General features: G+C 41.7%; 1 pseudogene; it reads right to left on the bottom strand.

Annotated features, from left to right (window-relative positions):
- Positions 1–648: 648 nt before the first annotated feature.
- On the bottom strand, positions 649–5,174 carry LOC134756746 (uncharacterized; annotated as a pseudogene).
- Between the last annotated feature and the right edge of the window lie 9,223 nt (positions 5,175–14,397).

Raw genomic sequence — 14,397 nt, 5'->3', positions numbered from 1 at the left:
ACTTCAAATCATTGACCCAACCATTCATTAGACAACCAGTTATTGAACATTTTCTGTGTGATAGGCCCTGTGTTAGTGTATTAGTCTGGGTTCTCTAGAGGGAGAAAGATGGAGGCCAAAAGACTTGAGCAGTCTAGTCTTTTCATGTTCTTCTGCCTGCTTTTATTCTGGCCACGCTGGCAGCTGATTAGATGGTGCCCACCCAGATTGAGGTGGGCCTGCCTTTCCCAGTCCACTGAATCAAATGTTAATCTTCTTTGGCAACATCCTCAAAGACACACCCGGGAACAGTACTTTGTATCCTTCAATCCAATCAAATTGACACTCAATATTAACCATCACAAGTCCACCCCCTGTCAACTTGAACCCATATACATCTCCTGAGATCATACATAGTCTTCAAATAAAGACAATAAGGTCATAACCACGCCTAACATAATACAACTATCCTTCCTACTACCAGAAATGCACCAACCCCCAACCCAAATGCTATTACATAGAGTTAACAACACTTGAATGCTGATATGAAGTCAATCTTATGCCACATGTTAAAGGAAAAAGGAAATAAAATGAATTTACTTTCTTAGTATAAGTGTATACATGCACAAACGTGTTCTTAACAAAATTAGGAGGGGATACTCAAGACAATTACAGTCCTAGTTTCTGCAGCTGGTCATGTGGTTGAAGCTGATATTGTTGACTACCTTCTTCTTCTACCCATTCTGTATTCCCTTTGCCTTCAGCAAGCACCTCAGCAGATCATGGTTTTTTACCTGGTGGAGTGACCAAAACCTTCATTCCTGAAGGGTCTGGGCCGTTTGTAGTCCTGCCTGGAATTGGGCAGTTGTAGTTTCCCATTGACCTTAATCACAGGGCATGGCAGTTTAAGAGACACTCTAAGGGATCTTCTGTATTCCTTATCTCTTCCTTATCTCTGTTGTGGAGTAGTAGACTGATTTCATCTTGATTGTCTGGGTCCACCCAGCCAACACTAACTCCCTTAGCCTATTGACTTAGAGGTAGGAGGAGCCCAAAGTGGCCAGGTGGCAATTTTAACTTCCAGTTTAATGGAATCATTGTTGTGTCTCCTGGTGGCAGTGTTAGTCCCTCTGGGACTAAGACTTCTAGGCCTGCAGAACATAATGTCATGGGAAAGGGAAGCAAAAATTTCGTTAGTGGGTCACTAGGGGTGATGGGGAGTGGTGCCACTTCCACCTCTCGATTCCTGGACCTGTGAATCCTGGCTATAGGAGAAATAGTACCATATATTGGACAACAATTCAGAGCATACACAGCCTTCTGGACAACTTTGCCCCAGCCCTACAAAGTATTGTCGCCTAGATGGCATTGTAATTGTGACTTCAGGAGACCATTCCACTGTTCTATCAATCTAGCGGCTTCAGGATGATGGGGAACATGGTAAGACCAGTGAATTCCATGAGTGTGAGCCCACTGCCACACTACTTTAGCCATAAAGTGAGTGCCTTGGTCAGAGGCAATGCTATGTGGAATACCATGATGGTGGATAAAGCATTCTGTGAGTCCACGGATGGTAGTCTTTATAAAAGCATTGTGTACAGGATAGGTAAACCTATATCTGGAGTAAGTGTCTATTTCAGTGAGGGCAAGCTGCTGCCCTTTCCTTGATGGAAGAGATGCAATATAATCAACCTGCCACCAAGTAGCTGGCTGATCACCCTGAGGAATGGTGCCATATCTGAGGGCTCAGTGTTGGTCTCTGCTGCTGGCAAATGGAGCACTCAGCAGTGGCTGTAGCCAGGTCAGCCTTGGTGAGTAGAAGTCCATGTTGCTGAGCCCATGCATAACAACCATTGCTGCCACCATGGCTACTTTGTTCATGGGCCCATTCGGCAATGACAGGGGTGGCTGGGGAAAGAGGCTGAGTGGTGTCCACAGAATAAGTCATCCTATCCACTTGATTATTAAAATTCTCCTTTGCTGAGGTCACTGCTTAGTGAGCACTCACGTGACACACAAATATCTTCACAGTTTTTGACCACTCGGAGAGGTCCATCCACATATCTCTTCCCCAGATTACTTTGTCACCAATTTTCCAATCATGCCTCTTCCAAATCCCTGACCATCCAGCCAAACCATTGGCTACAGCCCATGAATTAGTATATAATTGCACACCTGGCCATTTCTCCTTCCATGCAAAGTGCACAGCTAGGTGAACTGCTTGAAGTTCTGCCCACTGGGAAGATTTCCCTTCCCCACTGTCCTTCAAGGATGTCCTAGAAAGGGGCTGTAGTGCTGCAGTTGTCCACTTTCGGATAGTGCCTGCATGTTGTGCAGAGTCATCTGTAAGCCAGGCCCTTGTCTTCTCTTCCCCTGTCAACTTGTCGTAGGAATTCCCCATGAGGCCATCGGTGCAGGCTAGGGGAGAGAAGGCAGGGTGGCAGGAGTGGGAACCATGAGCATTTGAGCCACTTCCTTATGTAACTTACTTGTTGCCCTCAGGACCTGCTGGTGCCTGACCACATATATAGCATTTCCATTTGATGATGGAATATTGCTGTTCATGACCCACTTTATGGCTAATGGGTCAGAAAGCACCCAGTTCATGATAGGCAGTTCTGGTCCCCTTGTGACTTGACCCATAATCAAACGTTCAGTTTCTACCAAAGCCCAGTAACAGGCCAAGAGCTGTTTCTCAAAAGGAGAGCAGTTATCTGCAGAAAATAGCAGGGCCTTGCTCCAAAATCCTGGAGGCCTCCACTGTGATTCACCTATGGCGGGCTGCCAAAGGCTCCAAACAGCATCCCTGTCTGCCACTGAGACCTCAAGCACCATTGGATCTGCTGGGTCATATGGCCCAAGCGGCAGAGCAGCCTGGACCTGTTGCAGAGCCTTCTCCTGTTCTAGACCCCACTCAAAACTGGCAGCCTTTCCAGTCACTCGATAAATGCGCTGGAGTAACACAGTCAGATGAATAACGTGTTGCCTCCAAAATCCAAATAGGACAACTAGGCATTGTGCCTCTTTTCTTGGTTGTAGGAGGGGCCAAATGCAGCAACTTACCCTTGCCTTTAAAAGGAATATCTCAACAGGCCCCACACTGAACCCCTAGAAATTTTACTGAGGTAGAAGGTGCCTGAATTTTGGTTGGATTTATTTCCCATCCTCTGGCACACAAATGTCTCACCAATAAGTCCAGTGTGTTTGCTACTTCTCTGTCACTGGATCCAATCAGTATAGTGTTATCAATGTAATGGACCAGTGTGATATCTTGTGGAAGGGAAAAGCGATCAAGGTCTCTCTGAAGATTAAACACCAAGCTGGAGAGTTGATATACTCCTGAGGGAGGATAGTAAAGGTACATTGCTGGCCTTGCCAGCTGAAGGCAAATTGATTTTGGTGGGCCTTATGGACAGGAATGGAGAAAAAGCCATTTGCCAAATTAATGGCTGCATACCAGGTACCAGAAGGTGTGTTAATTTGCTCAAGCAATGAAACCACATCTGGTACAGCAGCTGCAATTGGAGACACCACTTGGTTAAGCTTACAGTAATCCACTGTCATTCTCCAAAATCCATCTGTCTTCTGCACAGGCTGAATAGAGTCGAACAGGGGTGTTGTAGGAATCATTGCCCCTGCATCTTTTAAGGCCTTGATGGCAGCACTAATCTCTGCAATCCCTCCAGGGATGTGACATTGTTTTTGATTTACTATTTTTCTAGGTAGAGGCACCTCTAATGGCTTCCATTTGGCCTTTCCCACTATAATAGCCCTCACCCCACCAGTTGGGGAGCCAATGTGGGGGTTCTGCCAGTTGCTAAGTATGTCTATGCTAATTATGCATTCTGGCACTGGGGAAATGACCACAGGATGAGTCCGGGGACCTATTATTGGAACCCTCTAAGTCGGACCTCTGCTAAAACTCCATTAATGACCTGATCTCCATAAGTCGCTACTTTAACTGGAGGACCACAGTGATGTTTTAGGTTCCACGGAATTAATGTCTGCTCAGAGCCAATGTCCAGTAGTCCCCAAAAGGTCTATCATTTCCCTTTCCCCAATGCACAGTTACCCTGGTAAAAAGGCCAGAGTTCTCCTTGGAAAAGGATGGGAGAAAGATTAACAGCATAAATTGTCAGTGGTATAGTGTGGTCCTTCCTCAAGGGAACCTGGCCTCCCTTTCATTCAAGGGGTTCTGGGTCTGTAGATTGGCTCAAGTCTAGAAATAGATTGAGGGGGTATGATTCTGTTTTTATAATTCAAACTAATCTTTTGTCCATTTGACCTAGAAGTTTTCTGCTTATGTAAATTAAGTAGGAATACAGTACGCTTTCTATCAATTTTACTTCTAGGAACACTGTGATTAATTAGCAAATGCCAGAGCTCTGCACAAGTCAGGCTCTTCTGATTGCTGCTTTACCTCTGCTGTCCATTATGGTACCTATGCCCACATTGCCTTTGATGGTTGAGTGCTGCCACTTGGCCCCTGCCACCTCAGGATCCAATTACTCCCATTGCATTTAAAGGTTGTAGTTGAGTGACTGCAATTCCTACTGTAAGCTGTGGCATGCCGAGATGAACAATCACAGGGCTTTTCAAGGGTGCAGGTGCTGCCTTCACAAATCTATTTCACAAAGTATTGGTCAAGGGTATATCTTCTGGACCCCCTCCCAGTTGGGATGAGTAGGTCTAAAGTGATTGATCCACTCCAGCATCCAAATCTCCCTAAGCCTTTGGATCCCTTCCTCTACATTAAACCAAGGGAGATCAGGCATTTCCAGTTCACTCACAGTGGACCATCTTTTAATCCATATTTCAGCTAACTAAACAAACTATTAGAACCTTTTTTAGCTCCCCAACCTGCAACATTAAATGCAGAATCCCTGCTTGGTCAGTTTAAATTGATAAATTTAGCCTGATCCAACTCCATGTTCCTTCCATGATTAACCCACACCCTTAATTTAATGTCCATTTCCATGCCTGCTTTCCAGACTTCTGCTTATATAAATTAGAAAACTCAAGCAGTTCTTTTGGAGTGTGGTGCACCTCCTTGTGGGTCACATTCTGAATCTCACCTCTAGGGGCCCACTGGGATTTAGTCCAGTTATAGGTCTAGAAGCAAACAGGGGTGTTGGAGATGGGTCCTGAGGAGACTCTACATTATCTTTCCTGGCAACTGCCTCAGGGGAGGCCATCACTGTTTCCTCAGGCAGCGCAGGGTTTATCTTCTAAGACAAAGGTCAAAAGGCTGATGGCAGCGTGGGTCCGGGAGGGGTTGTTGCCACTACTCAGGATGGGGAAGCTGTTTCTTGCAAAAAAGATGCATCAGAGTTGATAAGCTAAGTGTCCCTATTTTCATCAGGCTCCTTCCACACATCCCTATTCCAAGTTGCAAGGTCCTATTCTTTTCCAGTCAATACCCTCACTTTAACAGTAGATACCTGGTGAGGCTGTGCACATGCCTTGCATTGCAGCTCAGCCACTCATATGATAAGAGCTTGTGTCTGATTTTCCACAATTTTAGCTTTCTTCACAGGAGATAAGATTCTCACTCAGGGTAATACAAGATTTGAGGCACAGTATCTGCTTCTGAAGCTGAGTGTTAGAATCTCTGAGTTCATCATTTTCTTTCATCACTTTGTCCACTGAACTTAGGAGCAATCAACTAACTTCATTATATTCCTTAGTTCTCCACATATGGTCAAAGGTATTATGTATAGGGTCACTAAACTCCTTACCTCTCGTGAGAGGTGAATCGCTATCAAATGCATTTATTTTGCATAATTCTCTAAACAGTTTACTCCGTGGACTATAAGTGTTCTCCGTACTTTAGAGGCCTCCCCTGAGGCAGTTGCCAGGAAAGATAATGTAGAGTCTCCTCAGGACCCATCTCCAACACCCCTGTTTGCTTCTAGACCTATAACTGGACTAAAGTCCCAGTGGGCCCCTAGAGGTGAGATTCAGAATGCGACCCACAAGGAGGTGCACCACACTCCAAAAGAACTGCTTGAGTTTTCTAATTTATATAAGCAGAAATCTGGAGAGCAGGCATGGAAATGGACATTAAATTAAGGGTGTGGGTTAATCATGGAAGGAACATGGAGTTGGATCAGGCTAAATTAGAAATATATTCCTTTGCATTTTTGGGTCTAATCATATTAAGCAGCCAACTCGAGAAACCCCAAAACCAATGAAAGAGCTCCATCCTTAATATTCTGTTCCTATAGAACCAGTCCTGTTAGCAAAATCTGTATTAGTCAGGGTTTTCTATGAAGCAGCATCATCTCGGGTGAATACCCAGGGTTCATCGTCTAGTGTCAAAAAGTTTAAGGACACAGATACACATGAGGAGTGAGTTCAGGAGCAGAGGTTTAGTAGGCAAAAGGAAAGAGAAATAACAGCTCTCTCCCTTGTGAGAGAGAGAGAGAGGGACTTCTGATAGGAAAATCCCACCTGTAGCAGACAGCACTGGGTTTTATACACAGCCCTGAGGAGGTGGTGTCTGATTTATGTAGGACCCACGGATTGGTTGGTCCAAGTGTGACGTTTACATAGTACCTGAGGAAGGCTGGCCACCCCACCCTGACCTTAGTATGCAAATGGGATCTTTGGCCAGTGCCATATTGTCTTCTCCTTGCTGTACACCTGACTTGGCAAACAGAAGAGAGGATGAAACCACCATTTTGAACATGCCCAGTCCCAGGTAGCTTTTTCCTATTGGCACAACTGCCAGCATTTAGCCGTGTAAGGTTCCAGCTTGCTTGTCTATGTCTGCAGCATGATTTTACAGGCTGCTTTTGGTTAGAAAAGAAAATGATTTGGGGGCTACTTTTCATTAAAAGGAAAACCTTACTGAGGTCTCCCATACCCTCACTATCTGCCTAAATAATTTTTTAACTCCTATAGCATCTAGAGGGACAGAATTAATAGGATAGATTTATATATAAAGAGGAGTTTATCAAGGAGTATTGACTCACACGATCAAAAGGTGAGGTCCCACAATAGTCTGTCTGCAAGCTGAGGAGCAAGGAAGCCAGTCCGAGTCCAAAAACCTCAAAAGGGAAGTTGACAGTGAAGCCTTCAGTCTGGGGTCAAAGGTCCAAGAGTCCCAAAGCTGAAGAACTTGGAGTCCAATGTTAGAGGGCAGGAAGCATCCAGCATGGGAGAAAGATGGAGGCTGGAAGACTCAGGCAGTCTAGTCTCTCCACATTCTTCTGCCTGCTTTTATTTTGGCCATGGTACCAGCTGATGAGATTGTGCCCACCCAGGTTAAGGGTGGGTCTGCCTTTCCCAGTCCACTGACTAAAATGTTAATCTCCTTTGGCAGCACCCTCACAGACACACCCAGGAACAATACTTGGCATCACTCAATCCAATCCAGTTGACACTCAATATTAACCATCATGGTTAGTTATTGGGAATCTTATATTAATAAAAAAGTTACTTTGCTGCAATTAACAGGAAAGCTAATGAACAGGAGCTTAAATGAGCAAATGTTTCTGTCAAGGGATAGATGGTAAATACTTTAGGCTTTTCCGTGTACAACAGCTACTCTACTCTGCTGTTGTAATGTAAAAGCAGCCATAGACAATATGTAAATGAATGAGCATGGCTATATTCCAGTAAGCCTTTATTTACGAAAATAGGAAGTGGGCCAGATCTGGCCCAAGAGCATAGTTTGCTAGCTTAAACAGATAGGATTTTGTTCTCGTATAATAAGATGCCAAAGAAATCTGCTATTGGGTTAGAGGCTCAGTGATGTTCGTGAACCCGTCCCTGAAATTTTCTTTACTTTTCCCTTATGATTGCAGATGAATGCTGTCTTCCAGCTATTATGATGGCATTGAAGGTAGAAATAACAGGGAAAGGAAAAGATCTAGGCTAGTGAAGAATATTAGTTTTAATAAAAGTCTTCACAGCAGACTTCCATGTCTCATGGGCCATAACTCCTAGCTACAAGGAAGTCTGGCAACACAAACATTTGACTTTTCAATCTTTGTTATGTGGTGTGGCAAGGGAGAAAGGATTGCAAATGGCTTTGGGGGTAGCAAATGTCTACCACAAATACAGAAGTCAGGATAGTTCCTATCCTTGGGGAGCTAATAGTTTGGTGGGAAAGATGAACAATAAACAGGTAACCCTACAAACATGATGTACCATAAAAGGGGCCAGTTTAGAGTTCTATAGGAGCAAAAAAAAAAAAAAAAAAAAAAAAAGAAAAAAGGATATAGCATAGCCTTATGTGGGAGTTAAGCTTTTGGGGATGTCAGGAAGCTTGCTCAGAGCATCTAATTTGAATTGTCAAAGAGAAGAGAAAGGTGACATGTAGATAAAAGTATTAAATACCATAGTTATGGTGAAAACAAGGAGCTGTTAACATTCAGAGGGAAAAGAGCTCAGGTAGAGACTCCTGGATAATTTTGTCATTTTACTTGAAAATTGATCAGATTGTCAATGGGTAAAGATGATGGGGGAAGAATGTTTTTAAGGGTTGGGAGTATAGAGTAAGGCATCGAAAGGTAAAGGAAACATGGTGAAGAAATAGGGCCGGGTGAAGTGGCTCATACCTCTAATCCTAGCACTTTGGGAGGCCGAGGCGGGTGGGTCACTTGAGGTCAGGAATTCGAGACCAGCCTGGCCAACATGGTGAAACCCTGTCTCTACTAAAAACACAAAAATTAGCGGGGAGGGGTGGTGCATGCCCTGTAATTCCAGCTACTTAGGAGGCTGAGGCAGGAGAATCGCTTGAACTCAGGAGGTGGGGGTTGCAGTGAGCTGAGATCGCGTCACTATACTCCAGCCTGTGTGATAGAGCGAGACTCCATTAAAAAAAAAAAAAATAGGCACAGCTCTTTCTGGTACACCAAAGGTCAGTTCTCTATTTGGAGAGCATAGCCTTACATTGTAGGTGCTTAATAAATACATATACTTTTTTTTTAAAGATGTGGATACAAAAATAACATTCAAAACAATTAGAATTAGATGAAAATTAAATGCTAAACTGTGTTCACTTAAGTGTAATGGTTCTAAGAATGCTGAACTATACATGTGGACGAGTGCGGTAAAATCAATTGTTATGACGCAGCTGGGAATTGTAAGAATTTTATTCTCTTTTCTTTAGGGAATTATATTCAAACAACTCACACAACATTTGACCAATAAGGAAATCATAGAATCATATTAACCATGATGACTCAGAAAAACACTTTATGGGACTTTTGCTCCTAAGATTTGAAAAAGACTCTTTGGTAGTTTCACGAACTTCTTGTTTAACTGGGTAGAGTTTACAGAAGAGGAGCTGGCTGGGTGGGAATTCCAGATGGAAGGTGGCAGGGATTAGCACAAATGCAGGCACAAAGGTAGGAAAAACCATGGCATGCATTGTGCAAAGGGGCATTCAATTTGTTTATTTTGGAATATTTTTTCCTTCTAAATAAAAACATTGAATTCAGGATATTAATGAGACCTCTCAACTGATAAAATTATTTATGGTCTGGCAAATCTAGTGGCCTATCTGAAATGATCAATGATTTTAAGCAGATTTTGTTCATAATTTAAAAACACATAAGCATTTTTTAATGTTTAAAATTATTTATAAACATAATTTTTAATGATTGTATAATACTCCACTGCTGAGATTTATCATAACTAACTACTCCCCTGATGTCAACTGTTCAGTTGATTTTATATTTTTACTGACTAGCGTGTATATGACTTCAATAAATATCTTATATGTTTGTACTTATATATCTATGGCTGTTTTAAAACATGGCCCCTAATTATTTCACAGTCCTTCTATGCAGAGGTGGGGTCTAATGTGGGCTGAAGGGACACTGTGTCAGTTTCAGAGCTTATTCCTTAAGAAAATGGCAGCTTCTACTTCCTGTCTCTTGGAATTCTCACTCTTGGAACCCAACCCCCATGCTGTGAGGAAGCACAAGCAGCCTGTGGAGAGGCCCATGTGGAGAGACACATACGGAGGGAACTGTGAGGACTTCAGCCTCAGCCTCAGTTGATCTCCCAATTGACATCTGGCTCAAACTCCAATTGACATCTGGCTCAAACTTAACAGCTATGACTGAACTATCCTGGAAGGGGATCTTCTCACTAAAACTGCCCCAGCTAATGCTACTGGAATACAGATGAGCCTTCCTTGCAGAGCCCTGCCCAAATTACACATTTGTGGGCTAAATATTTGATTGCTATTTTTATTAACCAATGAAGTTTTGGAGGATTCATTACATAGCAATAAATAACCAGAACAATCTCTGATTGTTGTTTTAGAATAGACTCCTAGAAAAGGAAAGCCTGTGTAAGAGTACAGATACTTTAAAGGCTCTTGACATGTATTGCCTTGCAGACTTCTAGAAGAGTTGTGTCTATTTCACTTAAATCATCATACGAGTCTGTTTCACTGTATGCTCACCAGCATTGAATATTATGTTAAAACACATTTAATTTTCTTTTTTGAATGTTAGCTTATTTACTCAGTATAATTATAGAAGCTGTTTACTTATTCTTGTAAATATTTTTCTTTTAGATTTTCACAAACTCTTTAATAAAAGGACATTATTCTCTTATTATGTTTGTGGCCCTTCCTCCCCATCCAGATTATTTGCTTTTAAAGCTTTAGTCCTTTTAATTTGGCTCATGATTTTTATGTAAAGAAATTTATTGTATAATCAAGTTTATCATTTTTCTTCATGGAAGAATAAGCAGAGAAGGTAATTCATACAGAATGACTAGAAATAGTATCTGTGGCTACTGTAGAGACACCTAGATTCACAAAACAAAGCAATCTATAGATATCAGGTATATAGAGGCAGGAAACTGTGAACTGCTTTCCAGAGGCAGCTGCCTGTGGCTGTGATTTTGTCACTTGGGAAGTGCAAGTTTCTTTGGGGATTATCAACAAATGAAACATTTCTGAAAACACAGACCAAAAAAACACAACCTTGTTCAAATTTATGGATTGACTATACCTCTAACAACAGGTTATCCCTTCTGTAATACATCTCTCTGTATGAGGTATCTCTATAAAGCAAACTATATATTTAGGAATCTGCATTGTAATGGGCTTCTCTAATATAGAATGAGACTTGATGAACTTAAGCATCAATTTAAATTGTATAGGTTTCTGAAAAATAAGCTTATAGTGTAAAGTTAAAATTTCCAAAGAAGAAAAGATTATTCATTTCCATCACCCAGAAACAATGCTATTAAACAGTTTGGTAAATTTACTTTTGGTCTTTTTTTCTATGCATTTTTAAACACATTTGAATTTTTTAATAAATATATATCCTGTACTTTTAATATTTTATGAAAGTGTTTCTCTTTGTTCTTCAAGACTATTCATAAACATTTTGATAACTGTGTAATGTGAAATTGTGTACTCAATTGCTCTTTTGGTTGCATATTTAGTTTTTCTCAATTTTTGTCACTGTAACAGGTAATTCTGTAATAAATATGCTTGTGCTTTTTCTGTATCTATTATTCCTTAGGTTAATTCCAAGAGGTGAATTTGTGGGGTTAAAGCATATGGACTTCCTTAAGTCTTACAATGGATATTGAGAAATAAAAATATTTACTTTCCCGGAAAGAAAGATTTGCTGTTTTTTATATGTTCACTTGTCTGGCTCGTTTGATTTCTGTTTAGGCTTAAGGGCTTTAGGTTGGTTGATATGTCATTGCTAGCCCAAGACCTTATCAGAAGGAAGGCAGGGAGTGAATAAGTATAGTAGTGGCCCAGAGGATGGGTTTCACATGAGCAGTTTAAGTGTAGAAATGTGGAAGTGTTGAGACAGAGATTAAATTGCTCTTCTAATTTGGGCCACTCAGGGTGTGTGGAGCTGGGAGCTTATTTAATGACCTCCCAAAGCTTCTTGGGGTACAAATGAGCCTGTGGACCTTTCTGGCAGAATGAATCGACCCTTGCAACACCAGACCTGCCAGCCTCATGCTGATGTATTGGAGGCTCCATGTTGCTCTGGGCGCCTATGGGCTGACATTCAGGATAGATGAACAGCTGAAGATAATGCCTCCATGTTCATTGAGTAAAAGCCTCTTACAGGCATTGCTGAGGGTGCTGGAGGAAATTTATTTTAGGCAGGAATTTACTTTGTAAATTACATCGACCATTGTGGGAATAGTAATGGAATTTGGACATTATTATTTTCAAGTTCCTGCTTTGTTTGGCAAGTATATATATATTTTTTCTCATATGTACCGCTACTGTAAGCCTTTCCTGTGAGCCTGAATCACCTGCAGAGCTTAGTAAAATGCATATTTCTGGCCCTTACCCCTAGAGGTTCTGATTCAGTGGTAGAAGTTGGGGCCCAGGAATCTGCTTCTTTTCGGTGATACTGATGCAAGTGGTTGTTTGGGGGCTGTGAGGGACAGTGGGGTGCATGCCCAAATCTTCCTTCTAGGAATCAATGTCCCAACACCTGAGAGCACTGTCAGCACACAGCCTGCAGCTTTCAGTCCTCACAGGGACCACCTCAACCGCACAAAGCTGCCTCACCCCCATCCCACATAGAGTTGACTGATCCAGGTGAGAGTACAAAGGTCTGGCCAATCTCAAGTCCAAGGTATGTCAAATTTGTGCTATTTTAGCTCCAGAGCACCCATGGAGCAGCTGAGGCTATGGGTCTTGCTTCCCATTCAATTTCTTCATCCTTTCAATCTGGCCTCCTTTTCCCACCTTTCATCAGAGTTGATCCCAAGGAACTTTCTAATAAATCTCCTGTTAAATTCCATCTCAGAGTTGGCTTCCCAGAAAACTTGACTGTAAACTGGTGCTCACTAAGGCTCTGCTGTCTTGTGAATCAACAGAAGAGGAAAGAAGGAGAGAGGGCTGAAGAGATACATACCCTTCACTCTATTTGCAAACTTGTTGATCCACCTCCTCCTACCCCAACCACCACCAGCCTGCCCCTGCCATGCCACACAGCTGCTCATTACCTTCTGCAACCCTCTCACCTTTTCATTATCCATGGCCTATCCTTGGCTCACTCAGTTGTAGTTCAACAAACCTTTGTTTAACAGGTTTTAATTTTAATAAGTTTGTTTTAGTTTAAAAATATTATGATCTGGAAGAAATATAGAGAATACAATGAGGTTTATTCCAGGGTTCCCTTTAAATAGAATATGGTTTATAAATCTCTCTCGCTCTGAATTTATGATCCGGATCACAAGGTAAACTGTTTGAGGGTTTAATTGAGTCTCTTTCATTCTTTCTTCCATCTGCCCATGCTCATATGTCCTACATTCCTCCCGTCTACCGTCCATCAGTCAGGATGCAAGATACAACAAGAGCAGAGACTTCAGTGCCAGACTAACCTTAGTTCACGTCCATGCCCTGCCACTTATGGAAAGTGTGATCTCGAGCACATTGCTCAAGTCTCAGACTCTATGTCAACAAAACAAAGATAATTACAGAACATGGCTCACTGAACTGACAGAGAAAATGTAAAATTTAATCTTTTATTCTGCCAGACACATGGCAAGAATACAATGATAATTGAGCTGATGTTTATATAGCACTTATTCTATACCAGGCACTGTTGATTCAATCCTCATATGTCAAACAGTCCCAGGAGGTAGATACTATAAATATTATTAACCCACACTACTGATGAGGATACTGAGGTACAGAGAGATTAAGTAATTTATAGGTCCCATAACTAGTAAATGGTAGAGTTGAGATTCAAACCCAGTTGTCCATCCTTGTAAGCTGCCAAATATAATATTGATAATTATGCTTGTTATTAATACAGTATTGCTGTCATTCTTAATATGGAAAGCACCTATCTTTTTCTTTTACCAAACACCACCTAGTGTTTCTCAGAAATATTCTTGATTTGGAAAGTCAATGACTGAGATCCGTCATAGAAGTAGAGAGAGGAGTGGTTGCCAGAAGCTGGGGCACAATGGTTGGGGAGATGTCGGTCAAAGGATACAAAACTTCAGTTAGATAAAAGAAAGAAGTTTAAAAATTCTATTGCACAACCTAGTAACTATAGTTAATAATATATAGTATTCTTGAAAATGACCAAGAAAGTAGATTTTTAAAAAAATTTTATTATTATTATACTTTAAGTTTAGGGTACATGTGCACAACGTGCAGGTTTGTTACATATGTATACATGTGCCATGTTGGTGTGCTGCACCCATTAACTCATCATTTAGCATTAGGTATATCTCCTAATGCTATCCCTCCCCCCTCCCCCCACCCCACAACAGTCCCCAGTGTGTGATGTTCCCCTTCCTGTGTCCATGTGTTCTCATTGTTCACTTCCCACCTATGAGTGAGAACATGCGGTGTTTCGTTTTTTGTCCTTGCGATAGTTGCTGAGAATGATGGTTTCCAGTTTTATCCATGTCTCTACAAAGGACATGAAATCATCATTTTTTAAG

The sequence above is a fragment of the Gorilla gorilla genome, chromosome 12 (assembly GCF_029281585.2).
Source record: "Gorilla gorilla gorilla isolate KB3781 chromosome 12, NHGRI_mGorGor1-v2.1_pri, whole genome shotgun sequence".
In the NCBI taxonomy this organism is placed as follows: Eukaryota; Metazoa; Chordata; class Mammalia; order Primates; family Hominidae; genus Gorilla; species Gorilla gorilla.
Note: the sequence above shows the minus strand (reverse complement) of the source record. Positions and strands in the feature narration are given on the sequence as shown.